At 47.7% G+C, this 21540-nt stretch overlaps 1 protein-coding gene across 1 annotated transcript in view; it reads right to left on the bottom strand.

The window, feature by feature from the left end:
- LOC119967641 (CUB and sushi domain-containing protein 1-like) overlaps nt 1-21540 on the bottom strand; it is a 2889858-nt gene that overhangs the window by 2649489 nt on the left and 218829 nt on the right. The window lies entirely within an intron of this gene.

Genomic DNA, 21540 nt, shown 5'->3' with positions numbered 1-21540 from the left:
AGGTTCAGTTCAACACGGCAATATTACAGGTTCTAAGAGCTTGGGGGAGGCCATGTAACATACCCCCGACTTCTTCTCCTGGGTTTATGGACAAGGGATGTATTTTCCCAGGTCTGAAATCTTGAGAGGTTTAACAGACGAGTCAGGGTCCATTTTCTTCTTTACAAACATACTGGGCGGGAATCTCCGTCCCACTTCACCCATTTTCTGGTGCGGCAGTGGAATCCTCTGTCCCTGCAGCCGGCCAATGGGCTTTCCCACACCATCAGGAAATCCGTGGGCGTGAGTGCACTGCCAGCGAAACGGAGGATCCCGCCAACGGAGAATCCAGCTCACTGTTTTCATTACCCAGAGCTCTGCCTTAGAAATGTAAAGGATACGGGTGCATTTCCTTGGAATTTGATTTTCTGCAGTTACAGGGCATAATAACATCTTTTTAAAGATAACGAAGTCCCTGCTGGTTTTCTGAAGGTTAGAAATTCCACTGACATGTGTCATGGCTAGTCAGATGTGCTGGGATAAACCTTTATCCATTTTAAAAATGAAATAATCTATACAATCGCCAGGTTGCGTCAATACATATTTTCCTTGCTGTCTTCTGAATAGGACAGAATAGTTGTGAGCCTTGACCATTTTCTCCAACCAGATGGGTTCAGGCTGAATCACAGAGTTAGGAGCATAAGAGGGGAGGTGTTGGTTCACATACCTACATTACTTAGCTGACTAAAAAATACTCCTCAGGGAAGATATCAGGGTTTTGCCAAAAATCTAAAGTACTATATTCTCAAAGCTGAATCTGACTGGGGCAGCAGGGTAGCATGGTGGTTAGCATAAATGCTTCACAGCTCCAGGGTCCCAGGTTCGATTCCCGGCTGGGTCACTGTCTGTGTGGAGTCTGCACGTCCTCCCCCTGTGTGCGTGGGTTTCCTCCGGGTGCTCCGGTTTCCTCCCACAGTCCAAAGATGTGCGGGTTAGGTGGATTGGCCATGCTAAATTGCCAGTAGTGTCCTAATAAAAAAGTAAGGTTAAGGGGGAGGTTGTTGGGTTACAGGTATAGGGTGGATACGTGGGTTTGAGTAAGGTGATCATGGCTCGGCACAACATTGAGGGCCGAAGGGCCTGTTCTGTGCTGTACTGTTCTATGTTTCTAGCTGGAATGATGACTATTTAAAAAATAATTTTTATAGGATGTGGGCTTTGCTAGCTACGTCTGCAATTGCCCATCCTTAATTGACCTTGAGATGGTGTTGGTAAGCTGTCTTCTTGAACCACTGCATGCAGTACATATAGGCACTGTTCTATTAGGTAGGGAGTTCAGGATTTTTACCCAGCGACAGTGAAGGAACAGGGATACATTTCCAAATCAGGGTGGTGAGTGACTTGGAGGGGAGCTTCCAGGTGGTGGTGTCCTCATGTACCTTGTGCCCTGGTCCTTCTAGATGGCACTGGTCGTGGGTCTGGAAGATGTTGCCTAAGAAGCCTTGGTCAGTTCCTGCAGTGCATCTTGTAGATGGTACATACTGCTGTCAATGTGAATTGGTGGTGGAGGATGAATATTTGTGGAAGGGGTGTCAATCAAGCAAATTGATTTGAATCATTAAAGTTCGAGTAATCTCCTGAATTATTTGTGATCACCTAAGGGGGTTCAGAGATGAATTTCCCAGATTTTCTTTTCCCGAGTTGCCCATGGTTTTTACCTGTTTCTTACCTCCCCAGGAGAACATCACTTTGGGCGGTATGGGGCAGGTATACACTATTAGTGTGCGCAAGGTTTCAGAACTGTATATGGGATAGGCTGGATGGCCCAAAGGCTTGTTTATGCCATTGTTCATATGTTTGTCATATGTGGCACTGGTGGAATACCTAGCTAAAAATTGGAGAAGACAAACTGATTTCACAAAGAACAAGTTACAATGTGCAGCAAGGTAATGGAACACACATTATTGTTCATGACACTACTGCTTTGGAAGAATATCTACAAGGGGCACCACATGTCTATGTTAATTATATCAATTGAAGTGAAGCGCATGCAGGTGGAGGGCATTGAGTGAATGGTTACTTGAGCACATAGAAAGAGACAATTACTGATACAAAAGGTGGCGTGCAATCAGGAGATACATGCTTGTCATTTTTCACTCTGTAAATCAATCTATTGCAAGCAAAGTCTTGCTTTAAATTCTTTCTTCTCCAATTGACTATTGGGAGTATCACAGCGGAGGGTGTAATTGCAGCACACAATTACACAAGTTGTTTTCATTACATATGTGGATAATGGGAAAGTTGGCAAAAAACATAACAACAGGAGATAGGTTTTTGTGGACAGGAAATGCTTGTTTTAATTCATCATAGATTTTAATGCATGTTTCTCAAATTATGCTCCATTCCAAGTTTCTCTCCAATATATTCTATCCACGTTCCTCCCTCAGCTTCGGCAAAGTACAACTCCTCCTTCTCAGTGACTTCAATTTCTATCCTGCTCCCCTTGCTGCCTCTCCCTGAAATGAACTATGCTTCCTGGACCTCTCCATCCAAATAAACTCTCCACCCATACACATGGCCACTTGCACAACTTTACCTAAACGCAAGGTTTCTCTACTCACTGAAGCATATCACACAATGTAGCATGATGGTACAGTGATGAGTACTGCTGTCTCACAGTGCCAGGGGCCCGGGTTTGATCCAGGTCTTGGGTGACTGTGTGGAGTTTGTACGTTCTCCCTGTGTCTGCATGAGTTTCCTTCGGGTGTTTTGGTTTCCTTCCACAGTCCAAAGATGTGCAGCTAGGTGGATTGACAATGATCAATGCGTGGGGTTGTGGGAAAGGGCGAGGTAGTGAACCTTGGCAGAGTTCTTTTTTGGAGGGTCAGTGCAGACTTGATGGGCCAAATGGCCTCCTTCTGCAATGTAGAGATTCTATGAATTCTATGGATTCCTCGACCCACTTCGATTGCTATGTCTCAGCAAAGTGACATTTTATACAGTTCCTTCTCCTCAAGTACTGTGTTATTTTCTTTCAAAATTTCTGTCGCCATACTCTGTCAAAAAATACACCCTCTGCTATTCAATGCTTACAAACTGATCTGTATCTAACCTTCAGATGATGTGCTGGCTAAACATTCTGCCATAATTTTCAGCTTTCTATCAACTTCCTCTAGCCTCCCACACTGACCCTGCCCCTCCACCACCCAGCCAAACTGAACCTGGCTGTTCGCAACCTCTGCACACTATTTGATCCTGGGTCGTGCTACCAAGGTAACTCTACACCAACACAAAGATCATCTACTTCCACTTTTTAACATCACCCACAACCAATTTGTCAACTCCTGGCTCAATTATTTTGATTCTCCTCTGACCAGTCTTCCATCTTCCACCCTCTATTATGTATAGCTCATTCAAAATACTACATTGCCCGTACCTTACAGCATATTCTGAATCGGCATCGAGTCTGCCAGTATCTCAGATCGTCATTCTTGCACACAAATCCTTTTGTGGTTCCATCACACTCTATCTCTGTAACTTTTTCCAGTGCCACATCCATCTCCCTAAAATTCTTCATTCCTCTGATTCAGGCTCTGTGCATCCAGCTTCCCTTCAACCCATTGCTGGGACCAGTGTCCAATGGCTGGTTACACCTCAAGATCTTAAACTGTCCTCTTAAACCTCTCTGCCTCTCCTCATCCCAGTCTTTCTTTAAAGCTTCCGTCTGAAAATCTCCTTCTTTGATTTAACCTAAACCGTAGGTTGAGATATAAAATCCCCTTGGTGTATTTCTTTTTAATTTAGAGTACCCAATTCATTTTTTCCAATTAAGGGACGATTTAATGTGGCCAATCCATCTAACCTGCACATCTTTGGGTTGTGGGGGTAAAACCCATGTAAACACGGGGAGAAGGTGCAAACTGCACACAGACAATGACCCAGAGCCAGGACCGAACCTGGGACCTGGGCGCTGTGAGGCAGCAGTGCTAACCACTGCACCACCATGCTCTTGGAGTATTTTCAATGTTAATGGCACTATGTAAATTATTTTTGTCAATGTGAATAGATCAATAAGAAAGCAGAATAGTGTAGATTTGTTTCACTGCCCTTCCCAGTTTTGTACCTCAAAAAATAGTTTTAAAAAGCACGATAATCACATTTAATGGACAGCAATATCTATTTGAACTACAGCCAAACTTTATTCTTAAAATGAGTAGGCCTCCGCTAAAATTTGACATCATTGAACTTTGGTTCTTCATCTGATTTGGAACTTTAACGATAAACAAATGCTTAGTAGACTGTATGCATCAGAGCAGCGCAAAAAACCTTTCTTAAAGCACTCAATTCAAATTATTTGATAATTTCACTTTTCACATCATCTATACATTTTGCAGCATTACTCAGTTTTAAACATTCAACAATTAATTTTTAATACAAATACAACTAAAGGTTTTCAGAATTGTATGTGTTTTTATCTGATTCTTTCAATCTATTGTAGGACACTTGCTGCACAGCCCTTCATCCTGTTAGTCTTATTTTGAGCAATTCACTTTAAACGGTCTATTTTCTAATATTTGTGCGTTCTCCTGGTGTAGATCCTCAGAGTGAATTCTTGAAGAAAACAGTCAGTTGTCTTGGTCAGGAGCCAATGCTTCATTCACATAGGTGACAACTTCTACTGTTTACACTGGAGGACTAAATACATCACTTGTTTCAATTCCTTGACATCTAATCCCATTCCAGTTCCAGCTAGACTGCAGAGCTGTCAACAATGAACAATCACTAGTGTGAAAACCTCAGCGCCAAATCATGTACCCGAGGCACCCAAATGCTCCACAGAAACTAAGTACGATTAAAAGCATCACATTCGCTCTAGAGCTTGGCTAAACAGCATTAATGTATCTTTACTTGTCTCATTATCACCCCCTTTGCCTTGCATCATCATCCCTTGCTCTTTGCTGAGACTACATTTGGAATAGAATTAGAATTAGAATTAGAACAGTACAGCACAGAACAGGCCCTTCGGCCCTCAATGTTGTGCCGAGCAATGATCACCCTACTCAAACCCACGTATCCACCCTATACCCGTAACCCAACAACCCCCCTTAACCTTACTTTTTAGGACACTACGGGCAATTTAGCATGGCCAATCCACCTAACCTGCACATCTTTGGACTGTGGGAGGAAACCGGAGCACCCGGAGGAAACCCACGCACACACGGGGAGGACGTGCAGACTCCGCACAGACAGTGACCCAGCCGGGAATCGAACCTGGGACCCTGGAGCTGTGAAGCATTTATGCTAACCACCATGCTACCATGTTGCCCTAATACTGTGATCAGTTTTAGTCTCATTACCCAGGAAGAATACGTCTGCCTTAAAGTGGGTGCAATGAAGGGATTCCTGCTTCCTGTCCTAAAGGGGTGATCCCTCATTTTAAAACAATACCCCCTAGTTCTGGACTCACCCACAAGAGGAAACATCCTTTCCATGTCCACCTTGTCAAGAATGTTCAGGATTTTATGTACTTCAATCAAGTCGCCAATCGCTCTTCTTAACTCCGGTGGAAACAAATCCACTCTGTCCAACCATTCCTCATAAGATAACCCACTCATTCCAGGTTCCAATTTCGTAAACCTCCTCTGAACCACCTCTAACATCCTTCCATAAATAAGAACAAAACTGCACACAGTATTCAAAATGCAGTCACATCAATGCCCTGTATACCTGAAACATAACATCATTACTTTAGAATAGAATAGAACAGTACAGCACAGAACAGGCCCTTCGGCCCTCGATGTTGTGTCGAGCAATGATCACCCTACTCAAACCCACATATCCACCCTATATCCGTAACCCAACAACCCCCCCTTAACCTTACTTTTTAGGACACTACGGGCAATTTAGCATGGCCAATCCACCTAACCCGCACATCTTTGGACTGTGGGAGGAAACCGGAGCACCCGGAGGAAACCCATGCACACACGGGGAGGACGTGCAGACTCCGCACAGACAGTGACCCAGCCGGGAATCGAACCTGGGACCCTGGAGCTGTGAAGCATTTATGCTAACCACCATGCTACCAGTGCTGCCCATGTTACGTGCTGTTCATTTCCTCTCATAATACAGGATAGAATTCTATTAGCCTTCTTAATTACTTCCTGTACCTGCTTACTAATGTTTTGGGACACAAGCACAAGAACATGGATTTCAAACTGTGGGTCCCAAATTGGGTGGGTGTCGGGAGGGTCGCTACATTCCCTATTGCGGGAGAAGCGCCCAATGGGCCTGACCGGCTTTTAATTTGAGAATGCCAGCCTCAACCTGCTTTTAAAAGGAACTATGCAGTCTCTGGCCACCAGCAGCAGCAGAGAGCAGGTCATGCATCCAGCATGTGCACTGACTGTATATCCGTGATTTGGGCGCAAAATCCCAGAGGAGAGATTCTTCCATTTTCTAACTATGAGCAAGCAAAGACTGTGAAGAACGGAAGATGGATTATTATAAATAAAGAAAAAACTAAAATCAGGATCAAAGAAATGTAAAGATTTTTTTTTGAGGTGTGACTTTGTTAATTGTGCCATTGCAAATCGGGATGCAAAGCCCATGTGTGTTATGTGCAGGGAAGTACTGGCAAATGAGTGTTTAAAACCCTCAAAACTTCAAGGGCATTTCAAGATGTGTTTGAGGACAAACCTCTTGATTTTTTTCAAAGGATGCAATGAGAATTTAAATCATCAGCTGAAGTCCTTAGAAGAAATTGAATGACGAAGCAAGTGAGATTATGAGGGACGAAGCAGGCACATCTGTCGCATTAAAGGTAGGCAAAAACGGTGTGTCATGAAGGTTGGCTGGTGTGGGTCACGAAGATCGGCCAGCTTGGGCCGTGAAGGTCGGCTGGTGTGGGTTCCATAGGTCAGCCGGTTGGTAAAAATGAGTCCCGGGAAAAAAAGTTTATAAAACACTGCACTAGAACACCTAGAACGCTCTGCATATTAGAATTCTGCAGTCATTCTTCATTTAAGTAATACTCTGCTTTTTTATTCACATTTTATTCACAATTTCCCCCTATTTTTGTCCGTTCACTTGACCTATATATTCATTTACAAACTCCTCCTGTCTTCTTCCCTATTTTCCTATTTATCTTTGTACCATCTACAAATTTGGCTACCATGCCTTCATTCCCTTCATTTAAGTCATTGATGTAAATTGTAAATACCTTACGCAACAGCACAGACCCCTGTGGTGACATCGTCACATTAGAAAAACTCAATTATGCAAATTCTTGGTTTTCTGTGCCAACCAATCTTCTATTGAGGCTAATATGCTACCCTCTCCACCTTGAGATTTATGCTCCACAATAATCTTTAATGCTGAACCTTATTCAATAAAAACTTAGTACTTCATACTGCAGGATCCCCTTTATCCATTGTACATGAAGCTCCTTCAAATAACTCCAATAAATTGGTTAAACATGATTTCCCTTTCACAAAACCATGTTGACTCTTCCCTGTTATCTTGGGTTTTTCTAAATGCCCAATTATAACACCTCTCTGACAGACACCAAGCAAACAGGTCCTGTTTTCTGCCTCCCTCCTTTCTTGAATAAAGGGGCTACATTTGCTACTCTCCAGTCTGATGGAATCTTCCTAGAATCTAGAGAATTGTGGAAAATTGAAACTAACACATCAATAACTTCATTCACCACCAGACCCCAGGATGAAGTTCATCAGGACCCGGAGACATGTCAGCCTGTAGCTCCATCAGTTTGTTCATACCCGCTTCCCTGGTGATTGTAATTTCACCAAGTTCCTTTCTCTCTTCAGCTATTACTGAAAGTTAATTGATGAGGGAAGGGCTGTAGATGTCATATACATGGACTTTAGTAAGGCGTTTGATAAAGTTTCCCATGGCAGGTTGATGGAAAAAGTGAAGTCGTATGGGGTTCAGGGTGTACTAGCTAGATGGATAAAGAACTGGCTGGGCAACAAGAGACAGAGAGTAGTGGTGGAAGGGAGTGTCTCAAAATGGAGAAGGGTGACTAGTGGTGTTCCACAGGGATCCGTGCTCGGACCACTGCTGTTTGCGATCTACATAAATGACCTGGAGGAAGGTATAGGTGGTCTGATTAGCAAGTTTGCATATGATACTAAGATTGGTGGAGTTGCAGATAGCGAGGAGGACTGTCAGAGAATACAACAAAATATAGATAGATTGGAGAGTTGGGCAGAGAAATAGGCAGATGGAGTTCAATCCAGGCAAATGTGAGGTGATGCATTTTGGAAGATCAAATTCAAGAGCGGACTATATGGTCAATGGAAGGGTTTGGGGAAAATTGATGTACAGAGAGATCTGGGAGGTTCAGGTCCATTGTACCCTGAAGGTGGCAACGCAGGTTGATAGAGTGGTCAAGAAGGCATACAGCATGCTTGCCTTCATCGGACGGGGTATTGAGTACAAGAGTTGGCAGGTCATGTTACAGTTGTATAGGACTTTGGTTCGGCCACATTTGGAATACTGCGTGCAGTTCTGGTCGCCACATTACCAGAAGGATGTGGATGCTTTGGAGAGGGTGTGGAGGAGGTTCACCAGGATGTAACCTGGTATGGAGGGTGCTAGCTATGATAAAACTCTCGAATTGGAACAAGGCATCACTTTCAGCATTGCTTCCTCACTGCAAAATGGTTTGTAGTATTGATTTGCAACAATAAGGTTACACATCAAAACCCATGCTTTTTTAGACTTAATGCTGGTTAATCTCCAAGGAGATTCAAATTAAACAAAACATCCAAATCAAGAATTGGTACAACAAAATATATACGGTTGCTTGACAGAAACAGCTTGCCATTTTGTTGTGGTGCCAGGTTTATAGACGTCTGTAAGAACATTTGGAACAAGACTTGGAAAATAAATTAGATGAGTGAATCAGCATGGTTAAGTATCAGCATGTAAGTCCTTCCAGCTAAAGCCAATGACAGGTGGTAAGAGTGGGATAGATTCCTGATCAGCCATGTGATGGAAAGAAAGTTGGAGCCTCTACCATCATTATCCATGGGATCCAGGTTACGACATGCATGTAAAAGTGCATGTTGCCACAGTAACTTGGACTCAGTGGGGGACTGGGTGGCTCAGTTAGCTAGACGGCCCATATGGATCAGGCTGGTGTCAACAGCATGGGTTTCAATCCCTATTCCAGTTGTGGTGGATTCGGGACCTGCATCCTCACCCAATCTGTGATGCAGATCGCAGTGCTGTGGGCCAGATCTCCTTCAGGAAGAGAACTCAAGATGCAGATGTGTTGTCAAACCAGCTGCATGCTCCATAAGTGACCTCACATAAGTAATAAAACCAGAGTATGATGTTATCCAAAACCCGTTTGTGTTGACTTTCCTTCTTTTTCAACAAATAGCTGAAGTCTCGATTCTTTCTCTGCTCCCGGACAAAGTAGCCCTCTTGATTGCCACCCCATCCACTACCTTAAACATTCAGCCCCTCTACCATGAACGCACAGTGGCAGCAGGGCATACCAGATCCAAGATGCACTGCAGCAACTTGCCAAGGTTCTTGACATCATCTCCCAAGCTCACAACCTCCATTATCCAGAAGAACAAGGTCAGCAAGCACATGGGAACATCACCATCTGCAAGCTCCCCTCCAGGTCACACACCTTCCTGACTTGGGACTATATTTTTTATCTTTTATGGGATGTGGACATCGCAGGCAAGGGCACTATTTGTTGTCCATCTTAATTATCCGTGAAGGGGTGAGAACTTTTTTTTTAAATTTAGTGTACCCAATTCATTTTTTTCTAATTAAGGGGCAATTTATCATGGCCAATCCACCTAGCCTGCACATCTTTGGGTTGTGGGGGCGAAACCCACGCAAACATGGGGAGAATGTGCAAACTCCACATGGACAGTGACCCAGACCCAGGATCGAACCTGGGACCTTGGCGTTGTGAGGTTGCAGGGCTAACCCACTGTGCCACCGTGCTCCCCTGTGAAGGGGTGAGAATTGATTTTGTTTTTTGAAGAGGAATCCAGTAGGCAGGTCCCACTGATCAGACTCTTGGGTCACAAGTGCAGCCTTTACAGCTGGTGGCCCCCTCTTCAGGGCAGCTGATCCACATGCTGGCTTGCTGCACGAAACTTGACCCGTGGTGTGTATACACCGAGGAACCATTGCAACCAATACAGCTTTCTGCTATTTTTCTGGTTTCCTCTCCTCCACTTCAGTCACCATGGGCCCTGGAATATTCTACCTTATGTCATCCAGATTAGAGTAATCCCTAACATGCCAGCAAAACATGTATTTGCAAAACTAAATTGGCCCTGAAATTCGTGTATTGCTCATAACTTCTACAGAAAAGTGGCAGAACTCCATGTTCCACTGACATCTTGTTATAGTAATGGTGGATGACAGAATTGCCGCGATATGTCAGGACGATTGCAGTTTCATTCCTATATTAGGTGTAGTGTTGACAGGCATGCATGGATCTGATGTGAAGACTATTAACCAGATTCAGTAAAACATTTTAGCAAGGTGGTTTCTTCAATGAAAAGCATGTGCATGCACACACAAGTGTATACAATGTGTGGATTTTGGTCCCCTAGTAGTCCCACAGGTAAATGCAGAGTCACACAAAGCCAGAAAGGCTGTGACAGATGTTGGATTTTCATAGAGCCATACAATCCCTACAGTGCAGAAGGAGGCCATTTGGTCCATTGCATCTGCACCAACTCTCTGAAAGAGCACTCCCCCCAGGCCCACTCTCCCGCCCTATCATCGCAACCCCATAGCCTAATCTGCACATCACTGGACACCAAGCGGCAATTTAACATGGCCAATCCACCTAGCCTGTACATCTTTGGACTCAATAAGAAGTGCCACAATACCAGGTTAAAGTTCAACAGGTTGATTTGAAATCACAAACTTTCGGAGCGCTGCTGATTCATCAGGTGAAGTGGAGGCAGATTCACAATAACAACATGAAGGCGCAGCGCTCCAAAAACTTGTGATTTCAAATAAACCTATTGGACTTTAACCTGGTGCACTCCAGTCTCCCTGGTTTCCATCAGCATCTAGAAGGCCTGAAGAGTACTGGAGTGCACCACATGATGTCTCACCAGGGCACAGACCACATGCATCCAACACTCGTGGAGAAATTTAAGGGACAGTCTGATCTAGGGGCTCATTAGATAAGGGAGTGAGGTGCTGCCAGGGCTATAAGAGATGTGTGGGGTAATGGAGTTGTGGGGGGGGGGGGGGTAAGTAGGTGCTGTTGGGGTTATCAGAAAATGCAAACAGAACCAGGGAAGGAACTTTGCAGGCACAAAATTTAAAGGATCAAGTTACAGAAAAATAGTATATCGGCAGCATTCGACCTAGGACATGGGTCCGTGGCCTCAAATATGGGACGTACCCATAAAATAATGGACAGTTGGTCACTCGGTCACTGACACAGCCGTGAAAGAGAGGCATGCAGTCTGCTGGCTGAATGAATCTCTTGCTTGCTCATCACCTGGACATTTTGATAGTCATTTGTCTATTTAAAAGCATCTCAAGTGAATGCCTGGTTAATGGTGACAACATGCTTACGATGAAATACAGGTAACACGTAAGTCACAGTAAAGACCAAGTTTCCTGCTTCCATCTTGTCTCATTCCAGTGCTGGCAAGGGGCAATTCTACTTCCGCCCATGGGCACACCAGAGATACTTTACTAGTGGACTACCTCTGACTGGGCTTTGCCCTTGGACAATGGATGCAAATTTCAATACAGCAGCAGGTCACTTCAACTGTGTGTTAGGTATCTGAGGTAGGCTGCAACGCTGATCAGGGCGCCCCGATCACTGTGGAGCTGCTTGCTAGGCCTACGAGACCCCACCCTGCCACAGTGATGGCATAAATCATGGTCACTTTTCTCTCTGAGGCTCAATAGCTGGAGAGGAAACTGATCTGTGCAACTGGAGTGCTATAAGCCAGTTTTCAGTCTGAGCCTGACACACTGCCAAATTCTGGTAAGATTCTGGCCATTATCTAGACTCCTGGTAAGCCTGCCATCACCAGACGGCGCTGTGCTAGGGAGCTGACAGCAAAGGAGGAAATGATGGCCAACACATCCTCTTCTCCTCACAATAGACTTTGGTCTTGCTAAAGTTGAGCTGGAAAATTACATTACTGATTAGTGGTCATGATATCAAGGTTGAAGGTATTGAGATCGAGTTATACATCATCGGATACTTCAAAAGCTGACAACATGTTTGTGGCCACAGTTAGCTTTTATTGGAAAAGACTAATCTGCAACAGTCAAAAAGCAAAATGACTATGGAAGAACCAAAGTAATGCAACATAATTGCCTGGACTTTCCACTTTGAACAGAATTGGCAGTTTGGGCATCAACGGCACTCAAAAGTATACAATTTTCATAAAATATTTTTTCACATTTCCACTCAAACTCAATTGCATCTCATCAAAATGCAATATCTATTATGAACCAATGCAACTGGACAAGGCTTTAGGTCAGTTTAGAAAATAAATACTTTACATTAAAAAATGCCTTGGGATATTTAAGAGTGTAACTTGGTTAGCGACTTATCAAATTGGTTTGTAACATTGGGAGATTTTGTCAACGAAAGAAAGGTTATGGTATGAAAAAGGCAAGTTCGCACAGGTTTTGGTAATGTGTACAAATAGCAATTGTGCACAGGCAGGAGTGAAGAGGTTGTGAAGGGGTCCATGGCACAATACTGAAATTAGAATGACAGGTAGAGGCTCTGCAATGCAAGGACATGAACAAGGCAATTAAACCAAGAAAAAAACTTGAACAGAAGAAAAAGCACATCGTATAGAGTAGGGGCTAAAGGTCTTAGCATGCAAATGCAAAACTGCTCCCAAAAATCAGGTTGATGGCTTTAACAAAGCAATCAGAAACTCAACCTGACAATTGGCAAGCATCCCAGGAGAACAGTGCACTCGAGAGGTGACATCAGGAAGTAATGCAACATTACACAGGACGGATAGAATAAAGCTGGGAAGTGCATCCCAGTAAGAGATAAAATCATGCAAGGGCATCAGGATGTGGATTAGACAGATGCAGAATTTTGATCTTCAATACAGGCTATCATATTCCATATGAATGTATGTTCTAAAACAAACAAAAATATCCTAATATTTAAAAGAGAAATGAAAGACCTACTGAGGAGGTAACTCATCAGTACGCATTTCCTGGGACTTGCAATTAAAAGATTTTCATTGCATGTCACAGTGGCAAAGCGGCTTGCTTTTCCCACTGATTCTCTTTTTGAAGGAGAATTCCAGCAAGTTCCCGGGAGTGTTATCTGATTGAGAACTAGTCCACACATTGTCATTTGGAAACTTTCTGGATCAGTCTGCCGCAATGAACTGTTTCCAAATTTACCGTCGAATGAACGGTGTGAAAAAGACACCACAGAACTGCAACATGTCAGGAGGCATGCGCCAAACTCCAACACTCACTTGGCCCATTTGCAGCAGGTCACTGTTTGAACCAAAGTGAAGCTTTTCAGTGTTGAAACCACATTTAACTTGAGCCAAGTGATTGTGTGGGTTGGGAGGGTGAGTCCAGCATGAAGATAACTGTTCAAACGTAGAACAGGGAGGATCGAAAGAAAAACCCCTGAGATTGATGAGCAACCGGCTGAAAGGATCCTGCTCCAGATCATGGCCCCATTAACAACAAAATATTGAGTTTGAATGGGTAAGTGTGAATAGCAACTTAGGCCAGGAGGTGCAACTTTCACTCATCAAAATCGGTATTGGCGGGGCAGTGACAACCTTAAAACTTAACGTTGATGCTACAATCACTGCCATTTCTTTCATGAACCAAAGAATCCACCAATGAAAGACAACAGGTTCCTTTATACATGCGAATTGCATACAGGACCACTGAACACTGTGCGTGACGGGGCCCACAGCTTCATGGTTCTATTTCCCGTCCCCGAACAGGGGCCGGAATGTGGTGACTAGGGGCTTTTCACAGTAACTTCATTGAAGCCTACTTGTGACAATAAGCGGTTATTGTTATTATCAAATGAGACCCCGAGACATCAAAGTGGATCGGTGACCAAGGTGGACAGATGGGTGAATGCACAATCGGGCAACAGACTCTGCCTGTCAGTCCCCCAAAAATCGAATCCACCCCGGGAATTCTAATTCCGATTTGCAAAGTCACTCAACCAAATGAATGCTCTTTCTTACTTGTTATGTAACTGATCTGCAACAGAAGTACCCTTAGTGTATTCACCGCCCCATTTTTATTGACACTTTGAATAAAACTTTGCTGGAATCTCCTACTTGCGACAAGGGAGAGCTAAATTGGTTGTTGGAAAGGGCAAGCCTCTAAACCCGGACCTGGCTACAGAGCCACATTTATTTTCATCAGCACCTGAAAAAATGAGGAGCAGTTACAATACCTCATTTGCTTCTTCTTGGCGCACTGTGTGACCTGGTTGGCAGGTTTTTTACATGAGTGCTTCAGCAAAATATTGCTGGCTGCCTGCTTCCAATACGTCACTGAGTGAACCTCCGAGGAACATGAGAGGAATTATCAGTGCACTTCATCCTATAAATAAATTTGACAAGCCACTTCCTACCAGATAAAGAAGTGACGAGAAAGCCACCAAGTTCAGGTTTAGTTTAAAATGAGCACTCATTTTCTATCCATTTCACATGGACTGTTGTGCATATTGTGTATAATATTGTAACTGTGGCTAGCTTGGTTCTAATATTCCATGGATTCCTCAAATGCTGCAGCCCTACAGGCTTCATAGGCTGAGTTGGGCTCACTCAGCACCAGTCAGGATCGGAATGTGAGATTTTCTAATCCTTTAGTAGAGGGCTTCTCCTATACGTTGTCTAATTAAATCAGCCCATTTGCAAAGTAATAGGTTCATAATGTCATTGGATTTGCAATTTCTCTTCACATAGTCGTGTAAACTGGTTAATAGAAAATCAGTGAGCCATTGCACTCTTCCTAGTTCCTCTCAATTCACGTCAGACGGCTGCTAATTCACCATTGTCCATTTTGTATTACCAGCAGTACACAGAAGAAATCTCCCTCTGTCAAAATGGCGGCATTAGACAAGGGCCTCCATCCAGGACTTTGTATCAGCAACAAACCTAAGTGAATGATATCTAGAAGTGCAGAAGAGGCGAGTTGCTGGATCGATCTCCAATTTAATTGAGTTACTTGATATTAGGCAAATTTGTAGTTAGGTCCCTTTGCCCTCAGCTCAGAAGGAGAAACAAAAATCCATCAAGGATTCACAAGCCTGATCATATCCAGTGACCCTTGCTGCAAAGCACACATTTAGCATTGCTGGAATTGCTTAGGACATCAGCCATCCTTGAACAGCCCCTGCTGTTACTTAATATTGAGGTTAGAAAGTGAAGGATGGGCACTCAGCTGACAATAATGGAGGCCTGCATTTTCAGACACCAGGTCAAAAGAAGAGGAAAGAAAATTTGGAAAAATAGACAGAGCAACAAGCTGTGCCAAATTAAGAACTAACAACGCATGGTTCACAAAAATGGGAAAAAGCATCAAATTTATTCTAAATGATATTCCATTTGATGCCTTCAAATGTCCAATTTCACTGAGATAAACATTGCAGTCCTGATACTTTTATGTCATAGCATTAATGATATAGCGTGGAACTTTCTCTTTTTGCAGAGTGCTGGCTGAGGCAAGAAAACTAGTGTGCAGCTCGCTGGCTGCACAGCCGGATTTATCAACAGTAGCCAGAAAACCCCCCCCCCCCCACCCGCACACACACACACACACATGTACAAGGGGGGACCTCACTATGTCTGGCGTGGGGAACAAACAATCGCGCCATGAGATCCCACTGCCGAGATTCCCGTCTCTAAAATCTCTCAGGATTTTGCACCTGCACCGCTATTTGCGCCCGCTGTGGTGAATGTATTCACCTCAGCATGCTGTCTGTATAGCGCTGTGGCATATGACCTTGTACTGGAACCCCGCCTCTGGCTCCGCCCTCACCGGGGCGATATATAGACCGGCCACCTGTGGGTGGCACTCATTTGTACAGCAGACACTGGCAGGCGAGTTCCTGGATAATAAAGCCATATATTCACCCGTTCTCATGGTCTCATAGTGAATTGACGGTATAACAATTTATTATCAAGAGACAGCACCATGAAAGCCGCTCTCAAGCCAGACAAACCCGAGCTCGACCCGCGAGCGACAGAAGCCAAAGAGATCTTCTAACATTGGCTTCGCTGTTTCGAGGCCTACCTCGACTCCTCCGCAACACCTCCCTCTGAAACCCTCAAGCTGCGACTCCTCCACACACGGATGAGCTATTGAATCTCCGTGATGATAGAGAAAGCTGCCACGTACGAGGCAGCAGTCGCGACCCTCAAGACGCATTTTGTGAAACTCGTAAACGAAGTGTTCGCGCGACACCTCCTCACTACTCGCTGTCAACGCGCTGGGGAATCGCCGGATGAGTACCTGGAAAACCTGACCCTACTCGCAAGGAACTGCAACTATCGGGATGTGACGGCTGAGGAGCACATGTAGCTACAGATCCGGGACACCTACGTGGCTGGGGTCCGATCGAACTATATCAGGCAGCGCCTGCTGGAAAATGGGACTACTGACTGAGCTGCAGGACACGGTAAAACTAGCCACCTCGTTAGAGGTGGCCTACCAGAGCCTCAGTGCGCTCCCCGTGGACCCGGCGAATTGCTCGTGGACACCGACGTCGTGGCCCCCGTCGGACCCGACTATGTCACAGGCCTGTGCCGCGCGGCTGCCCGTCCAGACCGGGGAACCACAGTGCTACATCAGCGGCTAGGGTCAACACCCTCGGCAACGTTGCCCAGCCCGTGCAGCGACTGTCGCAAGAAGGGACACTTCGCCAGAGTTTGTCTGGGCCGATTGAAAGACCAGAATCGAAAACTCACCAGGCCTGATCCATGGACTCACAGGCCTGCAGACCCCACAATGTGGCTGCATGCCAGCCGGGAAAGCACCCTTCAGACGCGTCATCAGCCTCGTGCGAGTCATTGGGGCCGCCATCTTGGCCGCCGGCTCCAACACCGACCAAGACGTGTGACCGATGGGAGTGGCCATCTTGGTCGCCATCTTCGACCCAGCCCGACACGTGCGACTCATGGGAGCCGCCATTTTGTGATACCGCTGACCACACACGCTACCCGCAGCTTAGCGCAGTCACCCTCGACCAGTCGCAGCCAAAGCACCTGAAAAATTCCATGATGATCGTTCGGGTCAACAGGCACGAGTTCCCCTGTCTTTTCGACTCCGGGAGCATGGAGAGCTTTGTTCACCCTGCAGCGCCGGCCCTAGGGTTGCTGACGCCCCGGGCAAGCTGAACCTCGGCGACCTTCGGGGGGGGGCCGGGGGCGGGGGGGAGGGGGCCGGGGGGTGGCGGTGCCGGGGGGGCGAGGCCGGGGGGCGGGGCCGGGGCCGGAGGGGGGGCGGAGGGGGGAGGCGGGGGGGGAGAGGCGGAGGGGGGAGGCGGAGGGGGAGAGGCGGAGGGGGGGAGGCGGAGGGGGGGGAGGCGGAGGGGGGGGGCCGGAGGGGGGGGAGGCGGGGGGGGCCGGAGGGGGGAAGGCGGGGGGGGGCCGGACGGGGGGAGGCGGGGGGGGGGGGGCGGGGGGGGGAGGCAGGGGGGGCCGGAGGGGGGAGGCGGGGGGTGAGCGGAGGGGGGAGGCGGGGGGGCGGAGGGGGGGGCCGGTGGGGGGGCCGGAGGGGGGGAGGCGGGGGAGCGGAGGGGAGAGGCGGGGGGGGTCCGGAGGGGGGGAGGCGGGGAGGCGGGGAGGCGGGGGGGGCCCGAGACAGGGGGGCCCGAGGGGGGGGGCGAGGGGGAGGGGGGGGCCCGAGGGGGGTGGGGCCGGAGTGACCACCGGCGAGCCTGGATCCATCCGCCATGTTTGTGAGGGGCGGCCTGAGGGAGGGCGGCCACCGCGCATGCGTTGGTTGGCACCGGCCCATCTGCGCATGCGCGGGACCCGCACTCCTTGATGGCGCCCCCTAGCACATGGCGCCACGGGCGACTGCCCGAGTTGCCGGTACCTTGAGCCGGCCCTGTCACCCTGACACATATACCCCGCATCCCAGACAATCTCCCTTGCCTCTGGATCCCATTCGGTTCAGATCTGTGGGTACTGTATCGCTAACCTCGCGATGCAGAGCGCCGAGTACACTCGTTTTAAGCTGTACGTCGTCCCTCACCTCTGCGCCTGCCTACTGCTTGGATTGGACTTCCAATGCAGTCACCGAAGCCTGACCCTACAGTTTGGCGGACCCTTACCCCGCCTCATGGTATGCAGCCTCGCGACCCTCAAGGTCCCCCCCCCTTCACTCTTTGCGAACCTCACTCCCGACTGTAAACCCGCCGCCACCAGGAACAGGCGGTACAGTTCCCAAGACATGATTTTTATCAAGTCGGAGGTCCAGCGACTGTTGAAGGAAGGGATCATCGAGGCCAGCAACAGCCCCTGAAGAGCACAAGTGGTGGTCATCCGGATCGGGGGAAAAAATTGGATGGTTGTGGACTATAGCCAGACCATTAACCGGTTCACGCAATTGGATGCGTACCCCCTCCCCCGCATAGCGGAGATGGTCAACCAAATCGCACAGTATCGGGTGTTCTCAACGGTCGATCTGAAGTCATCCCACCACCAGCTCCCGATCCGCCCGGAAGAGCGCCACTATACTGCCTTCGAAGCAGCTGGCCGGCTCTTCCGCTTCCTCAGGGTCCCTTTCGCGTCACTAACGGGGTCTCGGTTTTTCAGAGAACTATGGACCGAATGTTGGACCAGTACGGGTTGCGTGCTACATATAATGTCACCATCTGCGGCCATGATCAGCAGGACCATGACGCCAACCTCCAGAGGTTCCTCCAGGCCGCCCAATCCCTCGACCTCATACCGTGGGGCAGCACAGTAGCATTGTGGATAGCACAATTGCTTCACAGCTCCAGGGTCCCAGGTTCGATTCCGGCTTGGGTCACTGTCTGTGCGGAGTCTACACATCCTCCCCGTGTGTGCGTGGGTTTCCTCCAGGGTGCTCCGGTTTCCTCCCGCTGTCCAAAGATGTACAGGTTAGGTAGATTGGCCATGATAAATTGCCCTTAGTGTCCAAAATTGCCCTTAGTGTTAGGTGGGGCTACTGGGTTATGGGGATAGGGTGGAGGTGTTGACCTTGAGTAGGGTGCTCTTTCCAAGAGCTGGTGCAGACTCGATGGGCCGAATGGCCTCCTTCTGCACTGTAAATTCTATGATATCTATGATAACCTTGCCTTTTCCGCACTAACCGACGAGCCATCCTTGGTTACGTCGTGGAGAACGGAGTCCTAGGGCCCGGCCGTATGCACCCTCTCACGGAACTTCCCCCTCCCCACAGCCTCAAGGCCCTCAAACGATGCCTGGGGCTGTTCTCCTACACTGCCCAATGGGTCCCCAACTATGCGGACAAAGCACGCCCACGTTTTAAAACCACCACATTTCACCTGATGGCTGACGCCCGCTCGGCCTTCAGCCGCATCAAGGCCGACATCACTAAGGCCGCAATGCACGCGGTGTACGAGTCCGTCCCCTTCCAGGTAGAGAGCGATGGGTCAGACGTCGCCCTGGCCGCCGTCCCTCAACCAGGCGGGCAGGCTGGTAGCCTTTTTCTCTAGAACCCTCCACGCTTCCAAAATCCGACACACCTCGATCGAGAAGGAAGCACAAGCCATAATGGAAGCCGTGCAGCACTGGAGGCACTACTTAGCCGGTAGGAGGTTCACCCTCGTCACCGACCAACGGTCGGTAGCCTTTATGTTTGACAATGCACAACGGGGCAAAATTAAGAATGACAAAATCTTGAGGTGGAGGATCGAACTCTCAACCTACAATTACGATATCAAGTATCGTCCTGGGAAGCTTAATGAGCCCCCAGATGCCCTGTCCCACGCCACATGCGCCAGCGCGCAAGATAGCCAACTTCGGGCTATCCACGATGACCGGCCACCTGTCGGTGGCACTCATTTGTACAGTAGACACTGGCAGGCGAGTTCCTGGATAATAAAGCTTTATATTCACTCGTTCTCAAGGTCTCATAGTTAATTGACGGCATAACACCCGCAAAAACTGAAGAAACAAAATCCAGGCCATACTGTTCTATCAACAATGAAAATGTAACCATTCGTTCAAATGGAATTCTCATGAATTTCAGGCATTTGGGGGGGAAAATTACTTTCCACACATCCACCAACCATAAAAAGTTCCCTAAAAGTTTTTTAAAAGTGAAAACAACAGTAAGAGTTTGAGCTAATGCAGATGGCAGATTCTGCCTTTGTACCACCCTTTCATTCATTAGGTCAAGGAGGGTATTTCAATGGAAAAGACAAGCTGATAATTGAATGTAAGTTGCACTAAGTGCTTCAGAACTGGTAAGCAGACCCTCTAAATCAGCATTTCTCGAGCTGGGTTCTATGGAACCCTTCCATAGGCCTCATCCAGTGGTTTTATGGTAGATCTGGCCATTTTAAATTTGAAAAAGCTGTCCTTCCAGTTTGTCCAATTAAAGAAACTTTTCACACTTTATTTGCGACTGAGAGATACACTAGTTAGCCAATCAACAGTCAATACACTGCGAAGCCAGCATCTGATTAGATGAGCTGAAAAACAGCAAAGTCAGTATTGAAAGTCATCGGCAAGGATGAAAGCAAAGGTGACCAGACGGCGGAATGAAGTAGGTCACAGCCATGGGATGCTGACTGACTTGGGGGGGGAGGTCTACTCGGAGGCCGGGGACGCTGACTCGGTAGCTGGCACTGGCGACTAGGAAGCTGGGGCGGGTGGCTAGGAGGCTGTAGCAGGAGCGGAGGTTGGGGTGGGGGTAGAGAATGGGATCGGAACAGAGGCCGGGGAGGGAACAGCGACCAAGAAGAGAACAGAGACCATGACAGGAATGGAGGCCAGGACAGGAGTGGAAGCTGGCTGGGAGCGGAAGCCAGCTAGAAGCACAGGGGGCGTGATTCTCCGCACCCGCGGAAAATGGCGAAGTCGGCCGTGAAAACGGCCGACTTTTGCGACGGCCCGACACGGCCCAGTTCCCGACGTGTTCATGTCCGGGAAATGGGCTAGGAATGGGGCCGCGTCAATCACGTGCGTGATGATGCCGGAACGTGGCGACGATACGAACACGCCCACGTGACGCCGCCCGACGCCGTAAAAAGGCATGGGCGAGCACAGAAACTAGGCCAGGATGTCAGAGCTCAGGAGAGCAGCCCCGCGATTCGTTGAGGCTGACGTGGAGACGCTGCTCGAATCAATCGAGCAGAGGAGGGGCATCATCTGCCCGCGTAGAGGGCATCGCCACCCTGCCAGCGCGGTGAGCCAGGCCTGGCGTGAGGTGGCTACTGCCGTTAGTGCTGTGGGGCAGACCCCTCGCTCTGCAGAGCAATGTCGGAAGAAGATGCACAACCTCACCAGGGCTGCCAGGGTAAGTGCCAAGAGGGTGCCCGCGGGTCAAAACCATCCCTCC

The sequence above is a fragment of the Scyliorhinus canicula genome, chromosome 6 (genome assembly GCF_902713615.1).
Source record: "Scyliorhinus canicula chromosome 6, sScyCan1.1, whole genome shotgun sequence".
In the NCBI taxonomy this organism is placed as follows: Eukaryota; Metazoa; Chordata; class Chondrichthyes; order Carcharhiniformes; family Scyliorhinidae; genus Scyliorhinus; species Scyliorhinus canicula.
Note: the sequence above shows the minus strand (reverse complement) of the source record. Positions and strands in the feature narration are given on the sequence as shown.